The sequence below is a fragment of the Asparagus officinalis genome, chromosome 2 (genome assembly GCF_001876935.1).
Source record: "Asparagus officinalis chromosome 2, Aspof.V1, whole genome shotgun sequence".
NCBI classification, from domain to species: Eukaryota; Viridiplantae; Streptophyta; class Magnoliopsida; order Asparagales; family Asparagaceae; genus Asparagus; species Asparagus officinalis.
The window spans coordinates 21,012,789-21,018,501 of record NC_033795.1 but is presented as its reverse complement, the minus strand read 5'-3'; the positions used below and the strand labels follow the sequence as shown (position 1 = coordinate 21,018,501).

The following is a 5,713-nucleotide window of genomic DNA, read 5'->3' as shown; positions in this document are numbered from 1 at the left end:
AAGATACGGTCGTTCTATAGATGCCGCGTTTACAAGTATTAAATCAAAGAAAATTAAAGCAAAAATTACAACTCTCCTCTGTGAACAAATCAACGAGCCTCCTGTATTTGCTGGGCTCGCTCGCTATTGGTGGCGTCTCTTTGCCTGCGCCGGGCGTCTAATCCGGTGGTTACCACCCGCTGCGATCTAGATGCCGTCGGATCTACACTGAGTATTGCGGGTATTATTCCACGAAGGGACATAAACCGGGAGTATCTATAATCTCTCTCTTCGAAAAGTTGTAACTAAAGATGACAATTATCTCATTAATGAAGAAACCAACGGTTTTCCACGCGAACAGCAACGAGCCCTCTCCCTTGGGGTTGGTTGTCCCCTCCCATTTCAGGTAACGAGCCAGGTGCACGAAGAGTCGCAGATTGATGGCGATACTTATTAGCGTCCATCTTTTATTTGTAGTTTTATTTTATTTATGGAGCTCCACTGTAGACATTTTGTTTAGACATTTGAGAGTTATGTTCTAGAAGTTGTAAAGGTTGTGTGCCTTATTTCCTTTTATCAGATATTCTGTATTTGAGACTTATTGAGATCTCCAGACTAGTTATTTCAGAGATTCACTTTATATTTTTGTATGTTGGATGATGAAATATCATTTTTATCTCTATTATTTCATCATATATCTCTTGTATTATCTTTTACTTGCTTTTGTACCTACACCTGTTGTTGACTCTACTAGAGAGATAGTAATTGTGATTGTGAAACATGTTATTGCACGGTGTGGTGTATGTCAGGTTTGATATTCCTGGTTTCACCTCGGACTGCAGCCTTGTGTAAACCCAGGGACACCACAATTGGTATCAGAGCTCTAGTTCCAGTATCCTTAGGATCATTCTGTGTCGAGTCATGGAGCTAGGTTAGAGTTTCCTAGGATTCATGTATAGAGTCCGCTAAGAATTTCCTAGTATAAGAGAGGACTATATATGCGTATATCTTAAAATTTTAGAATATTTTTTTATGACAACTATTTTATGTTGATTGAAGGTATTTGCGTGAATACTATGTGTTATGAATTAGCTCTCCTTTTGATATTATAAATATCGAAACGAGGATATGATCGAGGTAAAACTCGTACCTGGAGAGATGGGCATGCAGAACCGAGCCGCAGCAGTACCACTTTTAGGAGTTCCATCACCGGTTATACCCATCGTGAAAGTAAAGAGGCAATATTTATGAAGGAACCACCACCACAATCAGCTAGTTATAGAGCCGCAGAGCAGGATGTTTAGCCCTGAGAGAGTAAGAAAGATATCAGACAATAAGAGCACCAGAGTTTCAAGGCACACAAATTTCAGTTGCAACCTATAAGGGAAGGAGTATGTGAAAATTTCTTGAACGTCGACTTAGTACCAAGCAGAAGTTGGTTGTATTCAGCATTGAGGACATCGCTGGAAGATAGCAACGACATCAAGATTTTTGTCGGGGTAGCAATTATCATCTATTTGGGAGAATTTTAGTCAATACTTTAACAAGCAGTTAGAGCTAGTATAAGTAATGTAGGGAGATATACCCGTGGTGAAGGAAAAAATCAAAACTAGAATAGTGACAATGACAAGAGAACTATTGCGGAATCTAGAGAATCCTAGCATCGGAAGAATGATTTTTACCCAGCAACATGGACAATATAAGAAAGGAGCACGATATGATTCGAGAGCGCCGAAGTAACGCAGAGTTCAGAGTACATGTTACAATCACAACAAGATCAAACAAGAGCGAAAGACTTGTCGCAGTACACCAGCAGGAAGCCAGCATGATAAAGGTCACGGTCGATAGTCTCAGAGTCATAATTTCGGCTAGCAGCAGGGAAATAGAGACACTACTTGTTAATCCGAGGATTTAGGGACCAACAGGCCAGATTTGCATTATCCAGGAGATTCCTGAAGGACAGATGGTCACATATTTGTTGCACCACTAGTAGAGTTTATTCAGCAGTACCGCGTGATCAGGGTACGAGCGGAGCTTTCTTCGTGATTTTCTTTTCAGCTCGGATCTAGTTTGATTTAGAAATTTTCTTATCTCTTATCTTTCATGCCTTCGTTGATAGGTTTTAGCTTGTAGCACATTCCTTAAATATTCCATTGTCAGTCTCTACTCCTCTAGGGGGGCGTCTCTTCTATCTGTAGGAGATGTATCATCAGACTAGATGAGTCTGAGTTAGTCATCAAGTTGATCGTGTTGCTGAAGTCAAATTTCAACATTTTTTTCTTGGTATGGATTAGCTATCATCATACCCTGTTAGCATCGACTGTTATACTGAAACAGTCAGCTTGTGAGCATTCATTGGATTTGTATAGATAGTAGCAACCTCACAGGGTGACCGGAATGTGGGTCATTTCTGGTATACGTCGAGTAGGTGATGCTGAGGGACCGGAGTACTGATTTGTGTGAGAATGCAACGGTATATTTAAGCGAGAATGACGATATATGGTCCTCTCGCAAATATCCTTTATATTAAATTTTTCGAAACGAAAAAACTAATTAATACATATTCGGACAACATTTGTGACCTTGTATTTTTGTCGTACATTTTCTCTATATATTTGATATGTATTGAGTATTGCCCTACTTTCATTCGAAATAGACATTGGTCAATCACTTGATATACAAAAGTTTTATCAGAATAAAGTAACAAGGTTCTGTTTTATCCTAGAAATGATATAAATTAAGAAATTTGTTTTTCACTTGAAACTCACAATTTTTTTTATCAGAGGAAGTCCAAGTTTAGCTCATTGGAACAACATTTCTTGGACTGTCAAACTGGTTGGAAGAATTAACCCCGTTGAGTTATGTTTACATAGTCAAAACAGTAAAAATAGTAAGAGTGTTTTCTGCAAGACCAGATAAATTAAAGAGAACTTTTTGCCAAATTCATAAAATAGAAACATGTATTATCAAACCTTGTGATCAATAATAGTTAAGAAAGTTACGAAATTAAAGCACAATGGTACAATCTGATCCATGAATACAACACTTAATAGTTCGAATATCAACTTCCATAATTAAGTTCAACCATAGCAAATGCAAACAATGCAAAATAGAAATAACATTACTTTGATACTACCAGAAAGACCCATCCATGAGGCTCAACATCATGAAGGTGGTGAGCCCAACATGTAAGTCTTAAAGTAGTATGAAGGGAGTAACTTCACAATAAATCATACAACTTGTATTTAATTGATGATGATCGTCCCTCCTGATTGAACAATTATTTGGTAAATTCCGGTTCCACCGTTGCCGCCAGCACCGCCACCGCCACCACCACCGCCTCCACCTCCTAGGTAGATGTTCTGGCAACCATATGAGCCACATGGACGGCATGACCTACATGTTGGGTGGCACTGATAACACCATGAAAAAAATGAATCAAGAGATCATATATGAATAATTAGATATACATTGTTTTGAAATATTATAAAATTAGACCATCAAATTAATCATTGAAATCTCTATTAATTCTTAGTCTATTTTGAATAATCCCTCAAATCATTAAAATTGCTATTAGGTCTCACAGTTCTTAGATTATTTTGAAATTAGTCCTTCAAATCATGAAATTGCTATTAGGTCCCTCGCTTCTTTATTTTGAAACGAGTCCCAATTCAATCAAGAATAGAAGTAGTAATTAGCAATTAGAGAGACTAAACTGAGACAACGTATGAAAATTGGGGGACTAAAGCAATTTCAATGATTTTAGAGACTAGTTTTAGAATAACTTAAGAATAGGGGACCTAATAATTTCAATGATTTGAGAGGCTAATTTCAAAATATGAAAGATTTAAGGGATTAAGTATCTAGAAAAATAATAAATAATATTTAGATTCAATTACATAAAACCCCAAAGAACTTTTGGGGAGTTGCCTTAACTCCTTCCTCCTCCAATCAACTTTTTTATTAGACTAAACTCCCCTGAATGCTAGGAGTTATTGTATATAACGTCCTTGAATTGTTTTATTTCACTACATCTTATCGGAAAAAAATTTATCTTTTAGTTCCCATAGTAACACTGTCAACAATAACATGTTATTTGTAAGCACAAGACAAAAAAAATGATAAAAATTTACTTAGTCCCAAAAAACCCTTTTATCAAAAAGAAAAATAGGTAACTTTTGAGCTTAAATAATTATTTTTAACTTATTTGGGCACATGCATGCTTGCAACATGAAATGTTAAAATCGATGGATCATAGTTCTCATGGGGGCTCTTTTGTAATTAACCCTAATAATTAGTTGGCTATACATCGAGGATCGTAGTTTTCTTGTCCCCACAAAAGAACAAGGGAAAAGAGGGGCAAAATGGATTAAGACTTTCTCATGGTTTTCAGAAAAATCATCACCAGCAAGTGTGCATCTTTAGTGAGTTGAATAATTGATATAAACTAATGTAAGTAACAAAGAATGTACGCATGTATGAATGGAATAAGGTTATGATACATTAGATTGAAAGACGTACGTTTTACATCTACTCGATAGAAAGTGACCATCTGTATTAATGATGATCTCACCGTTCATTATGGTGTATACAAAAACATTTCTCTACCTGTTTTGTTTTGTTTTTCCCATCTTGTGCTGCTGAAAACAAAAACTGATAAAGATCATGCTACTCTCTCTTCCTTCACAAACTCACGAGTAGTTTGTTAATTACCAGCCTATGAAACCTCCCGCTGCACCCATCCTCTGAACCTAATTTTATGTTTTAATACATCCCAAGTAGGTTGAGCATCCATTTAATGATTCAAAAACTCAGGCAACAATTAATACCTCTTCCTAATCTCCTTTAAATACGTATGGAGGGAATTGGACCTCGATGACTATGATACCAACATAACAGATCATTCCACCACATTGAGTGATATATATCGATTTGCTTAAATGCGTGACCGGTGGAAATTGACTCTGGTCAACTGAGATATCAAACTAAAAAACCCCTTCCACTACACTAAAACTCCGAAGCCACTATTTATGATGCGGATTGAGGGCCATAATTTTACGTTCTATATCATCGATTGACACTATTTAATAGTTTGACAATCTAAACTCCTAATAGTTCCCAAATAAGCGTGCATATCCTTTCAGACATATACACATATACATATATAAGAAATCTTTTATGCATCTATAGATACATAACTTAGGAAGGATAGGCATGTTAGTTGTACTTACATAAGGGCCGCGCATCTTTTTCCCTCTTCCTGCAGCTCAATCTCACTCCTTTATTTGAGATCTTAATGCGAATTGCAAAAAATGGTCAATTCGTTTCGGCTATTTGTAGCCAGCGTATGAGAAGAAACTCCGGAGGAAATTAATGGCCATTATTGCTATTTGGTAATTTAAATTGACTTCAAGAGGGCTATGGACATGTATTATCTTATTCTAAGGACTTAGAATAAGGTTGATACAGCTGTGCATGTACTATCAAAGATAGACTTAACTATTTATCAAGTCAATTTATATGCGTTTTGGGGTGATGACCGATCTAAAGACGAATAAGTCGTAAAATTAAATTTATAAAAAAAGAAAAAATACTTGTTTATCTCATACCTAACTTGGACCTCAAACATACATAGAGTCTTATTGTGCTAAATTATTACGAGAGGACAAAACAATGGCGTTAAGCAATTAAACCAATTGGTTTTAGATGACAACTCAGTCCTGTTTGACTAAGT

The 5,713-nt window shown here is 36.3% G+C and overlaps 1 long non-coding RNA gene across 1 annotated transcript; it reads right to left on the bottom strand.

The window, feature by feature from the left end:
- LOC109829449 lies at nt 3,018–5,336 on the bottom strand. The gene is made up of 2 exons (XR_002244016.1): nt 5,211–5,336; nt 3,018–3,392 (listed from the first exon to the last, which is right to left on the bottom strand). It is a non-coding gene; the product is annotated as an uncharacterized LOC109829449 (long non-coding RNA).